Raw genomic sequence first — 23,641 nt, 5'->3', positions numbered from 1 at the left:
CTCAAAGCAGTACCAGTACAAAGTATTCCTCCTTCAGGATGTCAGACATAGTCAGGGGATTAACCAAATCATGCATATATAGTATATGCACCCATTTTTAGACTGCATCCCTTATCCTTTGCTATTGATCTGGCATTGTCCCTCATTCAAAAGCAGAGGTTCATCATCAATTTTGAAAAGAGTAATGTAATCTCTTCATAACCCATTACTTACCTGGGAATGGTGAGAGCACACTGAAGGGCAGAGCATCATTTATCACTGACAGATTTTATAGGCACCAGTGATAGATCTGTGTGTCAGCTATTAGGAGAGCCACAATTAAAAATGCTTCAATGACTCCAAGGCCAGAAGGGACCGTTGTGATCATCTCATCTGACCTCCTGTATAATACAGGCCATAGATCCTTCTTGAATTGTGGGCTCCAGAACTGCATACAGTATTCCAGCAGTGGTCACACCAGTGCCAAATGCAAAGGTAAAAAAATCCTCTCTACTCCTACTCATAATTCCCATTTATATATCCCAGGATTGCATTTATGCTTTTGGCCACAGCATCACATGGGAGCCCATGATCAGATGATTACCCGCCATGAACCCCAAAACTTTTTCAGAGTCACTGCTTCCCAAATAGAGTCTCCCCCCATTCTTTGTTCCTAGATGTCTACATTTACATTTAGCCATATTAAAATGCATAGTTTGCTTGAGCGCAACCGATCCAGATCACACTGTATTAGTGACCTGTCCTCTTTATTATTTACACTATCTCAATTTTTGTGTCATCTGCAACTTCAACAATGATGACTTTGTATTCTTTCAGGTCATTGATAAAAATTAGGGCTGTCAAGCAATTAAAAAAATTAATTAATTGTGATTAATTGTGTGATTAATTGCACTGATAAACAATAATAGAATACCATTTATTTAAATATTGTGGATGTTTTCTACATTTTCAATTTTTTTATATTTTATATTTTTGATTACAAGTATTTGCATTGTAAAAAAACAAAAGAAATAGTATTTTTCAATACACCTAATACAAGTACTGTAGTGCAATATCTTTGTCATGAAAGTAGAACTTACAAATGTAGAATTATGTACAAAAAATTGCATTCAAAAATAAAACAATGTAAAATTTTAGAGCCTGCAAGTCTACTCAGTCCTACTTCTTGTTCATCCAATCACTCAGACAAACAAGTTTGTTTATATTTGCAGGAGATAATGCTGCCCGCTTCTTATTTACACTGTCACCAGAAAGTGAGAACAGGCGTTCTCATGGCACTGTTGTTGCCGGCATCGCAAGATATTTATGCACCAGATGCGCTAAAGATTCATATGTCCCTTCATGCTTCAACCATCATTCCAGGGGACATGCGTCCATGCTGATGAAGGGTTCTACTCAATAACAATCCAAAGCAGTGCTGACCGACACACGTTCATTTTTATTATCTGAGTCAGAGGCCACAAGGAGAAGGTACATTTTCTTTATGGCTGGTTCGGGTTGTGTAGTTTCCACATCGGAGTGTTGCTCTTTTAAGACTTCTGAAAGCATGCTCCACACCTACTCCCTCTCAGATTTTGGAAGACACTTCAGATTCTTAAATGTTGGGTCGAGTGCTGTAACTATCTTTAGAAATCTCACATTTGTACCTTCTTTGCGCTTTGTCAAATCTGCAATGAAAGTGTTCTTAAAATGAACAACATGTGCTGGGTCATCATCCGAGACTGCTATAGCGTGAAATATATGACAGAATATGGGTAAAACAGAGCAGGGCACGTACAGCTCTCCCCCAAGGAGTTCAGTCACAAATTTAATTAATGCATTATTTTTTTAACGAGCATCATCACCGTGGAAGCTTGTCCTCTGGAACGGTGGCCGAAGTAGGAAGAAGCAAACGAATGTTTAGCATCTCTGGCATGTAAATATCTTGCAATTCTGGCTACAAAAGTGCCATGCAAATGCCTGTTCTCACTTTCTGGTGACACTGTAAATAAGAAGAGGGCAGCATTATCTCCTGTAAATGTAAAAAAAACTAGTTTTGTCTTAGCAATTGGCTGAACAAGAAATACGACTGAGTGGACTTGTAGGCACTAAAGTTTTACATTGTTGTTGTTTTTTTGACTGCAGTTATGTAACAAAAGAAATCTACATTTGTAGACAAAGAGATTGCACTACAGTATTTGTATTAGGTGAATTGAAAAATGCTATTTCTTTCATTTATCATTTTTACAGTGCAAATATTTGTAATAAAAAATATACACTTTGATTTCAGTTACAACACAGACTACAATATATATGAATATGTAGAAAAATATCCAAAATATTTAATACATTTCAATTGGTATTCTATTGTGTAGCAGTGCAATTAAAACTGTGATTAATTTTTTAATCATGATTAATTTTTTTCAGTTAATTGCGTGAGTTAACTGCGATTAATCGACAGCCCTAATAAAAATACTAAACAGTGTAGGAACAAGAACAAATCTCTGCAGCACTCCACTAAATGGAGGGATTCACTGTTTATAGTTACATTTTGAGACCTATCTGTTAGCCAGTTTTAATCCATTCAATATGTACCATGTTAATTTTATATTCTAGTTTTTAATCAAAATTTCATGCAGTAATAAACTTTCCTAAGGTGCTAGACTTAAGTATATTACATCAGTGTATCAACCAAACTTGTAATCTTTTTTTTTACATTACTTTCCATAAACCCATGTTGATTGGCATATTACTATCCTTGAATTCTTTATTAATCAAACTGATATCAGCCTCTCCATTATCTTGCTTGGTACTGATGTCATATTGACAGGCCTATAATTACTCAAGTAATCCCATTTACCCTTTTAAAAGTATTAGCACATAATTGGCTTTCTTCCAGTTTCCTGGAATTTCCCCACTGTTCCAAAACTTTATAATCAACATTAACAGTTCAGCAAGCTCCTCAGCCAGCTCTTTTAAAACTCTTGGATGTAAGTTATTTGGACCTGCTGATTTTAAAACTAATGTCAAACTTTAGTAGCTGCCATTTAACATCCTCCTGAGATACTCGTGGAGTGGAAAGAGTCTATTTCTTTGGCATCGTGGCCTCTTGTATCACAGAATGGCTCTGAGAATGATAGCCCATGGGATACATTAGAGACTCCTCCTTACTACATGAGCAAGATAGGCTCTATTACCAAATTCAGATGTCACAATTCCAGGCAAGGTAATACACTTTGTTGTGGTTGACGGAAGACTAGAGATTGATCAAGGGAATATCTCTGCCAAACAAAGAGGAAAATTCTCACCAAACTTGAGTATTGAAGGCTAGAGTCTAGAGAATCCAATTGGGGAAGAACTTGGTAAAAGAGTGTGGATCAGGGCGGAAAGAAAGAAAAATCAACCAACCAATTGGAACTCAGAGAAATGAGCAGATTCTGTGAAAGTTACAGCTAGTCCTAAAAAAATAAGCATATCCTGGTCAAGAAATATAAACATGATCTCCTATCTGAACTGACAAGGGGGAACTGCTGGAACTGCTTCATTAGAGAGCAAAAAAGTTGTTTCAGTGGGCAGAAGAACACACTCTTCGTAAAAGCTATGCACATAAATGGAGCCACCAGTGTGACAGGGCAGACTGACTGAGAAGAAAAATAATTCAGGAGGGGGAATGATCCCTTAATTATTAGTCTATATAAAACTGAATGATAGGCTCATTGGAATAACCCACAATTTACTTATTCACCTCACTTGGCAATCACAAGTTTGAATTATACTTCTCCATTCACAACAGAAGAGCAACAGCAGTTGACACCCTCTCACACATATGGCCAAATAAGCTATTGTAGCTAAGGATTCATCCTTAACCCGAGCACCTAATTATATGCTTCTTGTCTCAGCTGGTTCATGAGATAATGGAGAAAAGGATTGCATCTTCCTAGTTGCCCCTCACCCATTGAAGCAGCAGAAGTTCTTAAAACTAGTGAGCAAATCCATGCTCAACATAACCTCCAGCTTGTTTTAACAGGGCCTATGCCTTAACATTGGAATCCACCATTACTAAATTATCACTGAATGGAAGATTGAGAAAAGCAGATTTGCCAGAGTGAGGCATCCTCCTAACATCCAAGAAACTCTCCAAATACAAATAGTGTAATACCAAGAACAAATCTCCACTGCAAGTAGAGAGGCAGCCAAATTAATCCCAATAAACTGCAGATCTCTAATTCCTCATATATTTACAGGATAACCTGTCCCTCAACTTGGCAATATAAACCTTGAGGGGACAATTATCAACACTTGTTTCCATACCAATGTCTTCATAGTCCCAAATTTCTTCTCACCAACTAATTAAGAGATTTCAAAACAGCAGAATTCCAACAACCTTCAAAAAGATTCAGCCATGACCCCTTAGAGCCTGACCAGAAAGTCCCTGAGTTCCTAATTTGAGATTTTTCAAATTCTTATCTATTATCCACAAGATGGGTCTACTATCAAAGAACTCTATCAACTGAGGAGTAACACTACACCTCCCAAATAGAAGAGGCCTTGCTATTTACCTGACCTGACTTTAATTGTAAGTGTAACACTAGTTTTCAGAGATGTTCAGAAAATGTTCCCTTCTTGCTGTTTAAATACTAGACATGACCAGAAAGAATTATGGCATAAAATTGATGTAATGAAAGACTAAAAGTTTACTTGAAATGAACTGATGCTTTCAAGAAATCCAAATGCCTCTTTGTTTCATGCCACCCTCTCCTGATGTGGGAAGGAAGCACAAAAATCTGCCAGCAGTAGCTTGTTCTCTAAATATATTGTTTTGATAGACTTCACTGTCTTCTTGCATCCGACGAAGTGGGTATTCACCCACGAAAGCTCATGCTGCAAAACGTTTGTTAGTCTATAAGGTGCCACAGGATTCTTTGCTGTCTTCACCGTGGCTCTGTCTCTGAGAACCAGATCTGCTGTTCTCAAACCAGGAACTCTAGACTATCCTGTGGAATCTTCCTCAGCAAAATGGAAAAAAAATGGTATGAGTCCTTTTCCTCTGTGTAAATGAAAACTGTCTGATAGACACTGTGCATCTTTGCCCGTTCTCAGGCTGAATCTTGGACTTGTAGATTTGTAGCTGCTTAGATCTGTAGCAAGACAAGCCCATATCTGGATGGCTCTACCTGGAAAATATCAGACAAACCACTAAAGGTTTGATCAACCACTTACACTGATCCTTACCTTAGTTTCTGGGTATGCTGTTTTTTGTGATTTTTGATGGGGTCACTTCATTCTAAATTCCATCATTTTCACAGATTGGATTGCCTTCTGACACAACAGAATGGGAATGAGGTCTCTCCATGTCTATTAAAGTCATATGTTATAACAATACTAGCCATTCAGTCTGTCCTCAGGGTAAGGAAGATATGATTTGAGAGAGTCTCACGGCCCTCAGCTCTAGCAAGTTTTATGCAGAACCTCAAATCCTGAGATTTCCAAAGACCATGGACTGTTTACGGATCCTATATGTGCACACCAACCCAGATTGGAAATATCAGTGCATCACCTGCAAAGCAAGCTCATGAGACTTACGCATCATATAACTGCCAACTACTGTTCAACAAGGTTTTATGGCTGTGGCGAGGCCTATGACAACTTTTACTATGGGGCTCTGTGGAAACATTGCCATGAAGGAGAAGACTATCAGAGCAAGATGAATACAGACTTGTATCAAGAAAGCCTACAAAGCAAATGCTGGTGAAAATATCTACTGGTCTAAAAGCACAAAACCCCTAGTCCACTTCCACATCATGGACTAAGATATTATCTTCTGCAGAAAATATCAGTAAAGCCACTCCAGATGAGTATTCACATATTCAGTTTATTTTCTCTGAGAACTTAGCTTCACTTTTCCAGTCCTTCATTAGAGCAACATTATTAGTTCAGTTTGTATATAGCTGGCAACCTTTTGTCTCTGTATGTGCTCTGCAGACTACATTATCTATTAATAGTTTTTGCAGCCCTATTGCATGACTGTATTGTGTAAAGTATATTAGCGATGTTTTTCTTAGTGCCCACAATATCAAAAGAACTTTCTAGAGCATAAGGTCAATGACACCTTCACCTGTTTCAACGACTGACTGATTGCTCAAGTCATCTCCATACACTTAAGGTCATGAGAAAGGAATCAAACTATCTGTAAGACGCAGCAGAACAAATGACAAAAGAAAAAAAATTATAGTTGAATAATGCTGTCATACCTATAAATAAAGATACATCGTTTCTAATACTGTATTTAATATGTAATGTACTGTATAAACTATAATCCACATTAATGGTTGGGACACCCTTTGTAAGTGACAACATTTTGGGATTTTTTTAAAAGAAATCAATTATACTGCATCAAACCAACATTACTTTATTGATCAATGAAAAAATATACTAGAATAGTATATTAGGATGTAATTAACAGTACAAGTAGTACTTTAGGTTTCTGTTATCTGGAATTGTCTGGAACGGATTTTTGAAAGAGACCTGTAGAAATCTTATGTCTCACTTTGTCACACATTGAATGCAGCTGCAGGATATCAGAATACTCTCATATCATCTTGTTGCTCAAAGACCATAAACACATTCTGAAGATTCTGCACTGTGTCCTCAGTCATGTCTTATTCACTGTCTGCCTTCTTCTCCTGATTTTCCCCTTGAACAGCAACATTAATCTCAGAATCATCTAAAATTTGGTATTAGGGATGGTTGCTGTCACACAGGAGCCATTGTTGGATATTCTCTTCATCCACTTCTTCAAAACCATGATGGTGATTTATAATTTCAATAATATCATTGTTTTCCTCTGGGTCTGTTTAAAAGTCAAGGAAATGTTTGCCTTCAAGATCTGGCCACAGTTAATATCAGGCATGTTGAAATGTGATGTCTTTGACATCATTCCATGCCTTTGCAGGACCATAAATAGCATCTTTCAGAGTCAGTGACTTCCAAAAAAATAAACGTCATGTTGTTCAGTTAATAATTTTTTCCATAATATTTTTCTGTAATTTTTTTAAAAGTCTGAATTATAAATTGGTTTATTGGCTGCAAATTGAAGTCACGTTTGGCAAGAGTATGGCAAAAATCTGGTTATCTATCATCAGTTGCTCTTCCCGAAGATGTGAGGGAGCACTGTCCATCAATATAATTGCTTTTTCGAGCAACTGTTATTTCTGTGGATGGTTGCATGAAATCAGTCTTAGAAAATATCCCTGTCCATCCATGCTGCCTTCTGGTGATAGTAATGAACTGCCAAATGCTGAACATCTGTGTCCTTGAATGACTGTGACCTTTTGGCTTTGTCCATACAAGCCAATTGCAAACAATGCCTCCCACTTGCATTGGCACAGCACATGAAAGTGATCATTTTCTTGCCTGACATATATCCAGGCACAACTGAGTGCAACCTGGAAGACATTTCCAAAAAACACTTGTCTCATCAGCATTGTACACTTGATCTGGTAAAAAAAAAATGTGCATTTCAATGCACTGATGGAATCTATCCTTGAAATTTTTGGATGCTGCACTCTCTGTGGAAAGCTTTTCTCCTCATATGCAAAGCACACACATTCCATGGCGTGATTTAAAATGCATTAGCCACCCTTGTCTTGCCACGAAAGGCTTGGTAATTGTGAGGCAAACTAGCAGCCAAACCAGGGCTGCTTGCTCAGCTGCCCCTCCAACAGGGTGGACCCCTTGGTGCTTGGCCGGCACATGGAGCTCGCCACCCCTTGTGTTCCCTGTCATATACTACAAAAGGTGAGGCCAGCCTTACCACCCACTTCTTGTGCTTTCCTCGAGCAGGCCCTGCAGGGGAGTGCTCCCTGCTCACTCCACCAGACCTCAGAATCGGGCCTCTGCCCCACAAACCACCCCTGCTGCCCCCTATGTACCACCTGAGCTGGCTGCATGACATGCAGCCAGTCTGCCTCCAAACTGCATCTAGGAAACAGCTATACATGCTTGTGCTCCTCACCCTTCACTTCTTCAGCCTCGTGTCTTGCCCCTACACCACGAGGCGGGACTTCCTACCACCCATCGAGGGTGAGGAAACCTGATGGGCCAGTCCATATTCCACCCTGGTCCCACAGCCCAATGGGGATATTAGCTGGCAGCTGCTTCACGGAACCGTGAACACGGGCATGTACCTGGCGCAGTTCACTACCTCCCCTGATACCTGCCCCTTCCATGGTGAGAGGGCGATCCTGTGCACATCTACATTGAAATGCACTGGGATAAAGCCCCTTTTCTGGCTTCTCAAAAACCTTCTCCTTACGTTCTCCTTACGTTCTGGCGGACTTTTCCCTGCACCTCTTGATCTATGCACACCCCATCTGTGGCCCCACAATTGGCCATGAAGTCATGAGACCTCCTCGTCAACCTCCTCCTGGCTCTGGCCACGGTGAAGGAAGCTGGATGGAGAGGTGCTCTGCAACACTGGGGCCTACTATTGATCCTCCCTTAAGTCACGTCTCTGGGCAGAGTTCCTTTGGACCAGTGGTCCCCAACCTTTTCGTCTGGTGGGCGCCAGACGAAGAACCGTGGCGGCCGTGGAGCATCCGCCGAAATGCCGCCGAATTTCTGCGGCGTTTCGGGGGTGACGTCTCTCAATGACGTCACTTGCTGCCAACAAGTGACATCATCGAGAGGCGTCGCCGCCAAAACGCTGCAGAAATTCGGCGGCATTTTGGCGGATGCTCCACCGCTGGCCAGGATGCGGGCGCATGGCGCCCGCGGGCACCACGTTGGGGACCCCTGCTTTGGACTGTGTACACTGGCTCCCCAGACACCTTTGAAGAGCAGTGGGTGCTGTCCAGGGTTCTCTGCTTGGTATCTCCCTCTGCATCCCTGCTTTTGAACCTGTGACCCTCACTCTTGTACCTGTTTTTTCATTTGTTGTCCTGTAATGGGTTCCCCCTGGGGTGCCACCTGCAACTTGGGTACCACTAAGCCCCCCTGATCCACCAGCCTTGGCTCCCTCTCACACTGTGGTTCTGTGATAAGTTGCCAAGCTCTCCAAGCTTGCTGTTTCACCAGATTTCACACAGGTATGGACACACCCAGCTGCAGAATTTACAGGCTGCTGTGATCAGCTCTGCATGGGGAGGCTACAGTGAAGGAACTGCCCAGCTGCTCAAGAGCACACCCCCCTCTGGAGTGTAAACCCAAAAGAATACCGTCTTGCACTGCACAGAAATCTGTACAGCATAAGCTCATGAAATTCGCTCCTTCCCTCAATGTGGAGAGAGAATATACAACAGATTTTTGCCCCAAGTTATAAATCCCACACATTGGTTTGTGATTAAAGCAAAAGCAAATGTATTAACTACAAAAGATAGATTTTAAGTGACTATAAGGGCTAGCAAACAGATCGAAGCAGGTTACCTAACAAATAAACAAAAACACAATCTAAGCTTAATATACTAAAGAGATTGGATATGAGTAGCAAATTCTCACCCTAACTGATTATATAAGCTGGCTTCAGGCTCTTAAGGGACAAGCTTCACTTGATTACAGCTTGGAATCCCCAGGTATTCCTTTCACAGGCTAAAAATCCCTCTAGCCTGCATCCAGCACTCCCCCCAGTTCATTCCTTGTTCCTCAGGTATTTCCAGGAGTCTCTTTGGGTGGGGAGTCAGTGAACAACCTTGATGTCACTCCCCTGCCTTAAATAGCTTTTGCATATGGTGGGAACCCTTTGTCTCCAAGCTTTGTTCCCATGCCTTTCAGTGGAAAAACACTGGTATTCCAAGATGGAGTCCAGTACCAGGTGATCTGGTCACATGTCCCTGTAGTGTCATAACAACCATGACTCAGAGGCTGTTTGTAGGGTCCTCAGGAAGGCTCCTGGGTGGGAGATTAGCTTCTTCTAAGACCTATTGTTCTTCCTAATGGTCCATTGACTTGAATGGGCTGTTTCCGGCCAGCCATCTAGACTAACAGTCTCTTGTCTAGTGGGCATTCCCCAAGTGTAAACATATTTGTAATAGATACATAGACAATATTCCTAACTTCAGATACCAAAATGATACATGCATACAAATAGGATAATCATATTCAGTAAATCATAACCTTTACAATATTTCACATGACCTATCTTGTATAAAATACATCGTTGTTATGCCATAATCATATCATAATAATAATCTCTTTGAAGACTATGGGATGCAGCGTCACAGTTCCCTGTAATCTTTTTATGTCAGGGTCCTGTGGCTCCTCCCCTTAGGCTGGGTGTGGGGTTTTTTGATGTGGGCAGGCTTGTAACTGCCTATCCCCAGAGGTTCAATAGGTGCCCCTACAACAGAGCTGTGATGAGGCAGCACTCAGGCAGGCACCAACAACTCAGCTGCACTTAATCTTCCCACAGAGCCTGCAGTGACTCAGTCTTCAAGCATGGAGCAGCAGCCTATCCAGGAGTAGAGGCTGGGTCAGATAATCCTCAGGTTCAGGTACTTCCTCCAACCCCGGCAGAGCTGCAGATGAGTCTGTGCAACAGCACTACCAAGCCAGGAACCCTCTTGCAGCCTTGCGGTGGGCCAGACTCCCTACATGCCCAGCCTGCTCCTGATCCGGTTCCTACTCCAGCCTTGCCTGGGTTGTGTTCCAGTCTTGTCCTTGCCCAACCCTAACCTTGCTCCACTCTTGTTACTGGCCCGCTCCAGTCTTGCCTCTGCCTCCTGACCCTCTTGGACTATGACCACCAGGCTTCAACCTTTGCCCTGTATCTGGACTTCAGCTATGGTCCCTGTCTAGAGTAGCTCACAACTGAGAGCGGCAATCTCAGGTCAGACTGTCAGAAAACAGGGCAGACACCCCAAACGGGTGGTTTATTCTATAATTAGATTTCACATATGTGTACTCCTGGATCACTATACCAGTCTTACCATGGAGTCACAACAGTCCGCTTAGGCTCTCCAGAGCATCTTGCCGCCCAGACAAAGTAAACTTTGTGGTGAAAACCAAAATCACCCCACATTATACTCACTATCCCAAAGGGTCAGTCACTTACCCCAGGTCAATGGATACTCATGACCTCACACCAAAAACAATGCTAGGCGCCAATTTCTCTAGTAAACTAAAGGTTTATTAGCTAAGAAAAAGAAGAGAGTTATTGAGTGGTTTAGAGTAGGTAAAATACATTAACAGATGAGTCCAAGTTTGTAAGTCCAAAATGATAGCAGAGATGTAATAATTTCTTAGTTTTCCATAAGTCTCTTGGGGTTACCCCAAGTGACTTTGGGGATCTGTGTCTTGCATCTCGAATGCTCCCTGAAAGTGTCCAAACAACTCAGAGATACAAGATCATTCCCTGGATCCATTCTTATAGCTGTTTTCCCTGGAAAGCAATCTGGCAAGTTTTTTTCTGTCACAACATGGGCTTTTCCTTAGCATGCTTCTTCATTTACAGTTCCAAGACTCCAATCCTGTTTGATGGGCAATCTAATTACAGAGATATACACAATGCATTTAGTCACAGCAATCCAAACAATTTTTCATTAGTTTGCATGAAGTTTACACATCAATTCTCACTAACAAACACTTTTGATCTAGGGTTAATTAAGTACAGGGATATACATAATGTAAGGCAATAGCAACCAACAGGTAAATTTAGTGTAAATGTAATTACTGGTTCATATGCCATGTAAATGTAATGTGGTAACATCCCTCTTTGTTCTACTCTAACAAGTGAATTGGCCTATGGCTTTGATTTGAGCTGGTCTGCCAGCGTCATGCTGAGCTAGTCTGTCAGCGTCACAGTACTGATTTGGCTTGTTTATGGACTCTGATCACCTGGCTTCAGCCTGTATCTGGACTCTGGCTATAGTACTCAGTTTGGCTTGTCTGCAGACACTGATCTCGGTTCTGATACTGGCCTGTTCCCATATCTTGGTTCCAGCACTACCCTCAGCACAGTCCCAATCCAATGTCTGGTTTCTAGCTCCACTCCAACCACTAGGCATGACTACTGAGAGGCAGGGCCTGACAATAATGTTCATTTTTGCATGAAATTCCCTGCCTTTTTCTGCTATCATTGGTCCTGAAACCGGAATTTGAACCATGTATATGAAGAAACATCTACAGCCTCCAATGAAGATTTTTTTCAGGCTTTCTCTTTAGCACACCAAACATGCTGTCACCGTCAGGAATAAACTTACAGATCCATGACTTGCCCATGTTCAAGTCATACACAGTTTGCAAACCACAATTATACTCTAGTGAAAGTTTTTTTTTCTTGCTGGGATGCCATGCTCAAATTTCTCTATGATCTCAAGTTTCTGTTGCAGGAATAAAAAACCTCTCTTTTTCTTTGTCGTGCTATAGGACTCAGAACCAGATGGTAATGGTTGTTTGTGCATGATAATACAGGCTTTTTCCTTTCTTCTTTTTCACTCCTTGACAGATTTTTCTCCCCTCTTCTCTTATGCGTGGCCCCATCCTCTCCTTGGTTTAGCATTTGAAAACAATGCTGACTTTAACAGTATATGCATTTAATTAAATGTTATAATATTGCAAAATGAAGTTAAAACAAACCTTCAGAGATTTTATCATCATTGGCCTCATTTATTAATAATAGTTTCCCCACCTCATATTTGGTTTCCTCTTCCCTCTGATCGTCTTTGTCCTGACTCCATCAAGAAGGCTGCATGTTATTCATCAGGTGCATTAACTTCACCTCTAATACATAACTCCTGCTCTGGCAAATAGGAAATGCTATGTCATGCCCAGGGATAGTGCTTGTAAAACAATTTTTCATGAGCAATCATAGTGCACATGATGCAATGCTCCACAGTTGGCAAATAGGGTCCATCACATCTACTGACCCTGCTTCCAAAGTGGTGCTTCCTGACTGCTATGCCAGCACTGTTTTCTTAGAGGAGCTGTCTCCATGTATTTGATTATGTTCACTTCAGTGGATGGTTCTGGAGATTTTATTGTATAAGGAAATAATTATTTGAAGAGGTTGTGTGGACAACAGCTATTTGTGGGGTATTTTTAACGGACAAATTTTGAAAATGGTGCACAGCCTGTGGTGCCTAAGTGTGAGCTGATAATTTCAGGGTGTAAAGGAATATTCTCCCCCAGCCTGCTTCTCTACTGTTTGTGCAACTTGTACCATAGTATACTCTGAGTGTTGCACTCCTTGGGCCAGTTTCTGATGTCCTTTATGCTGGTGTAAAAGCAGAGTAACACCATTGACTTCAATGCAGTTACTCCAGATTTCCTTTGGTATAACTACGATCAGATTCTGGCCCTCCGTCTGCAGAGAATGGCCAGTGGATCTGTATCTGCACTATTTGTAATGATGGGGTGCAGAGAGAGTCCTGCCACAGCAAAATTCTCAGGTGTAAGGGTCCCTAAATCCCATCCCCTCTCCTTTTTCAGTGGGAAACCTCTTTAATAGTGAGTAACAGACACCAGTTTAGGACAGACAGTGAAGATATAGCCAACTGAATGGCAGGGGCACTAGAGCTAGTCATTATATTATCTAAACTGCTATTTTGTCAGGATGGTCTCAGTTTTGCAAGATATGCCCTACAGTCTTTAGTAACTTCAGAGGGGTTGTCTTGTGAAAGGCAGCCCTTCCACCAGAACAATGCCATCATTGCCACGTGAGGGTATCGCTTATAGGGAGCAAATGGCAACTACTGAATTAAGTCTCCGCTTCAAACACTGCTCAGGTTCAACTCAGCTTAACTTGCAATAACTGAAAATGTTACAGACAGCTCAATGTCATATAGCAGCACCAGGCCTTCAATGTCTCCTTCTATAATTCCTGTCTGCTATGACTTCTGCCTACCCAGTGAGGCAATACATTACCCTAACATCATCACATCCTCTAGATCTCATTTAAATATCTGTAAATAAAAAAAATAAATGGGCCTGAATCTTCAACACTTGCCCCAGTCAACAGAACAGGGCTGAGTCTCACTCAAACGAGACCTCTTTCAGTCAAACTGTGGCCACTACTGGAGTTGTGCCACTTCAGCACAAGTTGTCCGAATTAACAAAAAACAAGTTTGAGTTATAGCCATCCCTCCAATTTCTGTGACGTTGTGTCAAGTATCAGAGGGGTAGCCATGTTAGTCTGGATCTGTAAAAGCAGCAAAGAGTCCTGTGGCACCTTATAGACTAACAGAGGTATTGAAGCATGAGCTTTCGTAGATGAATACCCACTTCGTCGGATGCATGTGACTTTGAGGGCACTTGATCTTCCCCACGAGTCATACCACTACATTATGATATGTTGATATCAAATGTAATATTACATCCATCCTCCAAGGGAGGGCAACAGAGGGCTCAATGACCAACGTGACTGGCATAAATAAAAGTATATTAACTTGGCAAGGGTTTTAGCTAGCCCTCCCCCCGCCCCTTCCTCTCTAATACCGGCTGTGGGAGGGTTCAGTCTTCCAGTCTCTCTGGCGCTGAGTGCGGGGTGTGTGTGTGCGCGCAGTTGCTGAAGGGTTAGTTAGCTCCCCCTCTTTCTCCATCCTCGTGTGACGGGGAGGCGAGCTCCCCAAGTGTCGCTAGGTCACTCAACCGCATTTCTCTCCCTGGGAATGAGCGGGTGGTGTTGGCAGGTGGGTGCGGGGGGGAGTCCGCCCCCCCTCCCGGGGTGCTGGGGAATCAGCCTGGTCTGGAGCTGGGTGCCCCCCCCCCGCTCTGCTGCTGGGGAGACCCCGGTGCTGGAGCGAGCGCCGCTTCCCCCGCGTGCGGCCAGGCCCGGGCGCTCTCTCCCCGCGGGCTGGCGGGTGGCAGCCGGGGCGGGGCGCGCTGTGCGGCGGGGGCGGTGCTCGCTCCTCCTCTGGGGCCGCGCGGGGAGGGAGGGAGGCGGCGGCGGATCCGGGGCCTGGCGGAGGCGGAAGGGGCGGGCGGACGCGGCGCGGCCGGGCCTGACTCTGCGGGACGCGCGATGCTGGTGAGTGCCGAGGCCTCGGCGGCGCCGCGGTGTCGCAGTGAGCCCGGCGGCGGGACGGGCGCGGGGAGGCGGCGGGAGCGGGACGGGCGGCGGGGCCCGGCTCGGAGTCGCTCCGCAGCCGCCGCCGCGCAGGGGAGGCCCGGCCGCCGCCGCTGCTCGTTCTTCCCTTCGGGCGCGTTTTATGCCCTGGCCCGCCAGCCCCGGGGTGGGGCCGAGCCCGGCCGGGGATCCGGCCCCTCTGCCCCCGGCTCGGCCTCTAGTGAGAGGCCTCGAACTACGCACTGGAAATGCCTTTCCTGGTACCGCCCCGGAGCTTCCCCCCTCCTGTCCCAGTGTCGCCCCAAGGGGCAGCCCCCCGCCACCGTCCCAGTGTCGCCCCAGGAGCCTCCTGCGCAAGGGGGCAGCCCCCACCCTGCCTCAGTATTGCTCCTGGAGCTCTCCCCCCAAGGGGCAGCCTCAGTGGCTGGCCCTCTCACCCCCTGTGGCCAGCCCCTCTCATTCCCAATATTATCCCAGTCACTCCAGAATATTCTCTTCCAGAGCCCCTCACCCCAGCCCCTGACTGCCAGACTGCTGCATCATCTCGGTTATCCCTGACCCCATATCATCCCACTTCCCTCCAGCCTCCTCCCACTCTTTAAGACTGTGCAACTAACTACTCTCCAAAGCCCCCTACTCTCCCTTCATCCTCAGTGACTTTCCCTGTAACCCTCTTCTGCCCCTACCCAATGACTATCTCCATAGTTCTCAGTGTTCCTCAACTAAATCCTTATAATTGTCCAGTTAATATTCTGCCACCCACTAACAGCTCTGTAACAAAGCCTTACAGTGATCTGTTTTCCTTTAACTGGGATCCTTTCCCCGGCCCTTTAATCGTTCTTTGTCTCTCAGTGTGGAGGATTCATCCACCATAATTATTCCCCTGCTGTAATTCTTTCTCCAAAAAACTATTTCCCTCACTGTGATTTTTACCCCCGCTGATCTTATTTACTTGTCCTCAAATAAGATCCCTCATCATCTTCGCATTACACTTCTTCCTTCCTTTCTGTGAACCCACATACTGTTTCCACTACTTTGTACTTATATCCTCTTGCTGTGCCATTTTTTTTTTGATGGGGTGGCACCAGTTGGCTTAATTTTTGCACATCTTTTCCTATCCAGGCTGTGCGCACAGATTTCCCTATCTCTATTAATTTGCCCCAATTATGTTTTTAGTTCTCTGGGAATAACAGCTAACCAGTTTAACACCCCCACCCCGAATCAGTGTTGCTTTATTTACTGCACGTATAACTTTTCTCTTTTTGTCTCACTTTTTATCTGGGGATAATTACCTGTTCCATCAGGTGCTTTAGTAAAAACCTGCTATTTTGGAGAAGTTGGGGGAGAGACTAGTGAGGGTATGGGGAATTAGCTTAAAGTACAACTCAGAAATTGTTTCCACTACAGTATTGTGAATTGGTGATTTTCAGGACCGGGGGAGGGATGTTTGGGAGGTAACACTGTTTGGAATCTTTTCAAAAGCAGAAGTGTAGTAAATTGGCCCACTTTCACCACCTGCAGCCCTGGGCACTTATTGTAGAGGCTTGCACTGGCAGATGAATTGACCTGATATGACCCTCTTAAAAATTGGTCGCTTCCCTCTCTGATTTTTGTGGTTCAGAAGATTCATAGATTCATAGGCCAGAAGGGACCACTGTGATCACATAGTCTGACCTTTATTATATAGAACTTCCCTGAAATAATTCCTGTTTAGACTAGAGAATATCTTCTAGAAAAATATCCAAACTTGATTTAAAAATTGCCAGTTGTTCCTCCTTGTAGTTGACCTATCCTTGCTCCTCTTGTCACTGTTATATCTGTTGCCTAATCTGTTAATGTTGATTGCTTTATCCTTGTAATTTGAATATTGCAGTCAGAATTAAGTGCCATGCGTAATTAGAATACTGTGTTTGTCACATTGGTTTGAACCTGTTTTATAGTTTGTGTCTATAAGTTTGCTGTTGTCTGCCTCAGACAGTTGCACCGGTTTCAATTAAATCTTCATAAAAGAAATTAGCTAACTTTATGCAAACCCCCATGTGGACACTTATTTTGGTTTGTGTGTGTCTTACTTGGGTTTATCTTAAGTTGATTCCTATAGAATTTTGCTGTTTTTTATAATATATTCAAGGAGATATTTAATACTCTGTTCTATTAAATACACCTCTACCTCGATATAACGCTGTCCTTGGGAGCCAAAAAATCTTACCGCGTTATAGGTGAAACCGTGTTATATTGAACTTGCTTTGATCCACTGGAGTGCGCAGCCCCCCCCCCCCTCCCCGGAGCACTGCTTTACCACGTTATATCCAAATTCTTGTTATATCGGGTGGCGTTATATCGAGGTAGCAGTGTATTGTTCATCAATTACATTTCTCTGGTGCTGGATTGTTAGTTTGAGTACATGAACCATAGAAAGGCCCACTTTACTAAATCAGGCCTTGTTTACACTACCGGGGTAAGTCGACTTAAGTTATGCTATTCCAGCTATGTGAATAATGTAGTTGGAGTCAATGTAGCTTAGGTCAACTTACTTCGGTGTCTACATTGTGCAGTGTCGACGGGAGAAGCTGTCCCATCACGTTACCTTACTTTCTCATTCTGGTGGAGTACTGGAGTCCACCGGAGAGTGCTCTGCAGTTGATTTAGCAGGTCTTTACTAGACCCGCTAAATTGACCCCCGCTGCATCGATTGCAGCAGAATCTATTCCCGGTAAGTGTAGACATGGCCTCAGGAATTATTCATTGGTGACAGTGGTTACCAGCATAGGGTTAAACTACTTTCAGTGCCAGCAGAGAGCTGCTAGTGGACAAAATGGTTTTTAACAGGATTCCTTTATACTTTTTGTAATGCTACTGAAAATAGTTTTGTTCCAGGAGCACCAGTAATTAAATCACTTTCAACATGGGTTTTGAAAATGGATGGTGGGGGAAGTGGAGACATACCCATTGCTGAAAACAATTGCCAAGGGCAAGCCTGCACTACAGCTGGGATCAATGTTCTGGGATTGATTCACCGGCGGTTGATTTAGCAGGTCTAGTCAAGACCTGCCAGATCGATTGCAGATTGCTCTCCAGTCAACCCCTGTACTCTACCCCTGACAAGAAGAGTAAGATAAGTCGACGGGAGATTTTCTCCCATCACCCCCCTGCTATCCCTCCCCCGTGGTGTACACCCCATGGTAACTCGACCTAAGGTACGTCAGCTCCAGTTATTCATATAGCTGGAGTTGTGAAGCATAGGTTGACTTACTGTGATAGACAGCCTAACAAAGGGTCATTTTCCTATTGCAGATAGATATAATGGCCATGTTATGCAACAACTTTCCCAGGGTTTTATAGCCAGTTGTTGACACAGTCATATTAATGGTGTTACAAATAAAAGTTCAGTTTTGTCTGTAGAGCTTTGCTCTATCACAGCTGTGATTGAGAGTCTGTATTTACCACAATGTATAATCTTGTTTCTATCCATGCATTCTAGGAAAAATCTGGGGAACTGTGGTGCCTCGGCAGGGGACACAGGGTTTGGAGGACATACACACAGAACAATATCAGCAGCATATAGGGTAGTGTATCTTTATGGTTTTCTGCTGCATGTAGCAGTGAGGAAGGACACCCCGTGAAACCAGTAATAAACTTAGTTATGGGGGTCCTGACTGCACTGTATAAATGTGTAAGCCAGTTTCAGAAAGACAACCTTGTGTCAGCCTAGGGCTGTGGCAGGGGCAAAACACTGTTAGTTGCCACAGTTACTGAATTTTAAAGATGAGGTAAATTGAAGCAAATGGTGATTTGAGCCAGCTGTGCCAATAACTAATTGAAAGCTTTGCTAAAAGTTGTAGTCTCGTGTTATATAGGGATTGTATAGGATGTATTTTTAATCAGCCACAGTGACTGCTCTGTTTTTTGCATTTATTACAAGAGAACTTCTAATGAAGGCAAGAAAGAAAAGGAAATAGCTTAAGAAAGGAGAGAGAAAGCTATTGAGTTTGTCTACACTAGCATTTTTTGTCAGATGTTTCACTAGGATTGTTGCATCTCCATTGGGAGAACTAATGTAGATTGGCTACTGGTGTGTTTACTGCTGTGCAGCCTAGATTTGCTGTGAGCAGCGTTAAATTACGTGGAGGTGAAACTGCCAAGGTCAGTCTGCACCAGGGCTCCCACTGGTGGAGCTACAATGGCACTAGTACGGAAGTGAGACGACATATCTGTATCAGGCTTTTCGTAATACCATTTAATGTAGCATTATAATATGTCTGGACTATCTCCAGCACTGGTGGGGGGGCAATATTGTTTCATAAGATGGTCAAATTCTTTGCCATATTTTTCTTTCTTTAAAAAAAATAGAATGGTCAGCTTGTCAGTGTTTTAGAAACACAATTTTATTTGTCTTCTACAAACATTTTTAAAAAATCCAAAGAAGCTGCATTATAAATTTCATTTAGATTCTACACTGTATTTTTAGTATAATACATTCTGCATCTATAGTGTGTTCTATTTGAGAATCTTGAAGGGTTTACAAACCTGAATTACTATACCTTTGAGGTTAGGAAAATATTAACCCTATTTTACAGATTAGGTAACTGTGGCATAGGAAGTTTGTGGCAGAGCCATGGATCTCTTGGATCTGTCAGTACCTAGTATTGTACCTCAGCCTCAGCACCATCCTTCTTTTCTCAAGTTAGCAACATAATTCTTATTTGTTATTTTCAGAACCAGGGACAGAATTGCATTACTTTCCCCATCTCCCTCATCTTCCCTTTTGATTATTCTGCTTTTGGAAGGATTGTCAGAGTCAGAAGGTTCACTGTTAGATGGTCATGTGGGATCTGTGTAGCCTGATGACACTTTTAAATCTCATACTAAAAGTAAAGGATTGAAACATATTTAATCTTAATATCTTCCCAGTTGTACATTTTATTCCAAGATTAATTGAAAACATCACACTTGGATCTGCTTTTTAATTAAATATATGTACACCTGCAGTAGTAATGGTTTATACAGTGCTACTTGTCCTTGTGTCAAAGTTGCTGTCATTAACACTACCTAAGTGTGTGAGAAATTCAAGTTGAAATAACTGACCTCACTTTCATACAAAGTGAGGGGCATGGTGAGCAATAGACTGCTATTGGATTTGGGGAATTATGGGAGGCTTCTTCCTCTGGCCTGCTGCTACCATTTTTCTAGAGAGAGTGGGAAGAGGTGCTCATTCTCTCTTTCCTTCTATAGTTATTAGGGCTGTTGATACTGTTGCAACTAGGGAGGCACAGCAGCCACAAAAATATATTTGCACGTGGCATGTCTAGATTTTTATATCTTGGTTTTAGGAAGGCATCTGACAAAGTCCCACATGATATTCTCATAAGCAAACTAGGAAAATGTGGTGTAGATGAAATTACTCTAAAATAGCTGCACAACTGGTTGAAAGACTATACTCAAAGAGTAGTTCAATGATTTTCTGCAGGGGTCAGTCCTGGATCTTGTACTGTTAAATATTTTCATTATTATCTTGGATAATGGAGTGGAGAGTGTGCTTTAAAATTTGCAGATGTCCCCTAACTGGACAGGATTACAGGTGCTATGGATTAGATTCAGAATGACCTTGATGAATTGGAGAATTGGTCTGAATTCAACAAGATGAAATTCATTAAAGACAAGTGCGAAGTACTTAAGTTAGCACATGCCTACACTTAAAGCGCTACAGTGGCATAGTTCCAGTGTAGCAGTTGTGGTGCTGTAATAGTTTAAGTGTAGATGCTGCCCACACTGAAGGGTGGGGTTCTCCCACTAGTATAGGTAATCTATATCCCTCAGGCCTGGTCTACACTGCGGGGAGATCGATCTAAGTTACGCAACTTCAGCTACGTGAATAATGTAGCTGAAGTTGATGGACTTAGATCGACTTACTGTGGTGTCTTCACTGCGGTGAGTCAACTGCTGCCGCTCCCCTGTCAACTCTGCCTACGCCTCTTGCCGAGCTGGAGTACAGAAGTTGATGAGAGAGCACTCGGGGATCGATTTATCACGTCTAGACTAGACACAATAAATCAGTCCCTGCTGGATCGATCGCTGCCCGCCGATCTGGTTGGTAGTGAAGACATACCCTAAGAGGGGATAGCAAGGTTGATGGAAGAATTCTTCTGTCTCCCCCATATTGGGCATTAGGTCAGCGTGGATACATCTCTCAGGGGTTTGGATTTCTCACATCCCTTGGAGATGTAGGTATGCTGATTTAAGTTCCCAGTGCCCTTAGGAAACAAAAATTAAATGCACAATACACAATTGGGAATAACTGGCTAGATGGTAATATTGCTGAAAAGGAACTTGGAGTTATAGTGGATCACAAAATGAATATGAGTCAGTAGTGTGATGGAGATGCAAAAAATACACCCCAGAATGAGAAACCTTAACACTAGCAAGATAATTGTCCTGCTCTACTCGGCATTAGGGATGTCTCAGCTGGAGTCTGTGTTCTGTTCTGGGCGCCACACTTTAGGAAAGAGGTGGACAAATTGGAGAGAGTCCAGAGGAGAGTAACAAAAATGGTAAAATATTTAAAAAACCTGACCTCTGAGGAAAGATTAAAAAAACTAGGCATGTTTAATCTTGAGAAAAGACGACTGTGGATTATCCTGATAAGTTTTCAAATATATTAAGGGCTAGTATGAAGAAGATGGTGATCAGTTGTTCTTTGTTCACGGAAGGTAGGACAAGAAGTAATGGGTTTTAGTGTGCAGCAAGGGAGATTTAGGTTAGACACTAGGAAAAACTTTCCAACTATAAGGGTAGTTAATCTCTGAAATAGGTTTCCAAGGGAGGTTGTGAAATCCCCATCATTGGAAGTATTTAAAAACATTGTTGGGCAAACACCTGTCAGTGGTGGTCTAGGTTTACTTGGTCCTACCACAGTGCAGGGTGCTGGACTTGGTAACGTCTCAAGGTCCTTCCAGCCCTACATTTCTATCATTCTGTATGCTGCTGCTTCTGGTTCCAGTCTCTGTTGCTGATATAGAAACTCCCAGCAGGGGTCAGAGTGACTTCCTAGAAACTGGGAGGAGCAGGGGAATAATAACTCATACTCAGGAATTCTTATCTATAAAATTTACAAGATGAAGCTATACTGAAATTAGACTAAATAATGCTAAAGGTCAATTTCAGCTATAAATCAGGAAAATGTAGGGAAGCAGGTTGAACTAAAGGACAGAATTTCAGCCTTAACTGAACTCAGATTATTTTATTTGTGAGTTTAAGTTGCTTCTAGTATATTTCGGTGTAAAATGTATTATTTCATCTTGTGTTTTTTATGATGAAATAAGGTCTTCAGTAATGTTAATAGAATTTAGTATTAGGGCTACACTTCTGTGCTTAATTCACTGTGTTTTTCTTGGCTATTTAAATTTAGTGTGTAAATTCATGAACAGTTCTGTGGTCTCATGACAATGGAGAATATCTGCTGAAGGAAAGTGCAGAGGTTTGAGTTAAGGAGAAATTCACCTGAGGTTTTGGGTATAGTTGGTTTGGGAATTGTATGGTTTGCCTCCCTGCATTCTAAAAGTTCCTATGTTGCTGCTCTTGAACTTAGTACTTGCTGATTAGCGCCAGCAGGAGCAGCAAATTGAAATTGTAATTCTGCACAGTTTTGTACAGCTGGGGAAGTGCTGTGGGATGGAGCTGCAGCACAGATGTGGTTCCCTTAGAGAGGAGAAGACATTGGGTGAGATTAGACATGCAAACCGAGAGAGAGATGTGCAAACCAAATGTGTTAGTAGCAGCTCAGCTCATCCATTGTTCTTTTGTAGCTCATCAAAGTATAATACAAAACTTAGTCCCTTGCTGCTTCTGTTAGCACAGGTTCAATATGCTGTTAAGGAAGTCTACTTAACTTCTGAAGTAAGCATGTTCCTCATTTTCTGTCAAGTAACTACCTCAGAGGAGCTGAAGGAGCTTTGGAGGAAGTCATGTTCCATCTTTACCAAAAGGGAGGTGGTTGTGATGCATGAATTTTGGAGAAAAGACTGTGGGATATAGAGAGAGGGAGACTGAGAAGGGGGAAGGATTTTTGGAAGATCCCTGAAACACAAAGGTTTTGAAAAGAAGCAAAAATTAAAGAGAGAAGTGATGAAAGAGGAGAGAAGGGATGCATACAATTAAGGAAAAGGATAACCAATTTCTGCAAAAACTAAATAATAAGTTGTCTGGCTTTTTAAAGAGAAACTCAGAAATAATCCCTTTATCCTCCAAAAAGCAATTCCTCTCCTCTGTAATCTGAAGCCATTTGGGGGGAGATCTTGAAACACATTCAAACAAAATTAAATACCTGAAACTTCTTTGAGAATAAAAAGTTCATAGTTCAGGATTCCATGGCGCTGATGGAGTTGCTAGTAATGATACATTTCTTAGCCTGCTTTATGTGCTAGTGATGTCATATGCAACAATATGTGAGCTGAAGGCAAAAAACAGGGCAACTGTTCAACTTCTTAATTCAAAATATTCACAAATTTAAATATTTTCTCCACATAAATTACTCTTTATTACAAGCATGTTCCCAAATTTCTTTGTTTTCCTTGAAAGTATACCCTTCCTAAAATCCCTTTACGGTGTAATGCAAAAATGAACCTGTTTAAGTAAATCAAGTGAAAAAATCAGTTTAGTTAAATTCTG

General features: G+C 42.6%; 1 protein-coding gene and 1 long non-coding RNA gene across 4 annotated transcripts in view; one reads left to right on the top strand and one right to left on the bottom strand.

Annotated features, from left to right (window-relative positions):
• CUL1 (cullin 1) overlaps positions 1–23,641 on the top strand; it is a 123,829-nt gene that overhangs the window by 15,981 nt on the left and 84,207 nt on the right. The window contains exon 1 of one of the 2 annotated variants that reach the window (XM_045006081.1): positions 14,866–14,938. The exons of the other annotated variant lie outside the window; for it this stretch is intronic. The gene's annotated coding sequence lies outside the window, so the exon portion shown is untranslated. Of the gene's footprint in view, positions 1–14,865; positions 14,939–23,641 lie in introns of those variants that run through there. 2 annotated transcript variants of the gene reach the window in all.
• Positions 11,131–14,746, bottom strand: LOC123364186. 2 transcript variants are annotated; one of them, XR_006577026.1, is made up of 3 exons: positions 14,407–14,746; positions 12,602–12,712; positions 11,131–11,457 (listed from the first exon to the last, which is right to left on the bottom strand). It is a non-coding gene; the product is annotated as an uncharacterized LOC123364186 (long non-coding RNA). The 2 variants fall into 2 exon arrangements; XR_006577025.1 differs by having other exon boundaries at positions 12,602–12,707.

The sequence above is a fragment of the Mauremys mutica genome, chromosome 2 (genome assembly GCF_020497125.1).
Source record: "Mauremys mutica isolate MM-2020 ecotype Southern chromosome 2, ASM2049712v1, whole genome shotgun sequence".
Lineage (NCBI taxonomy): Eukaryota > Metazoa > Chordata > Testudines > Geoemydidae > Mauremys > Mauremys mutica.
This window is presented reverse-complemented; position numbering and strand designations above follow the sequence as displayed.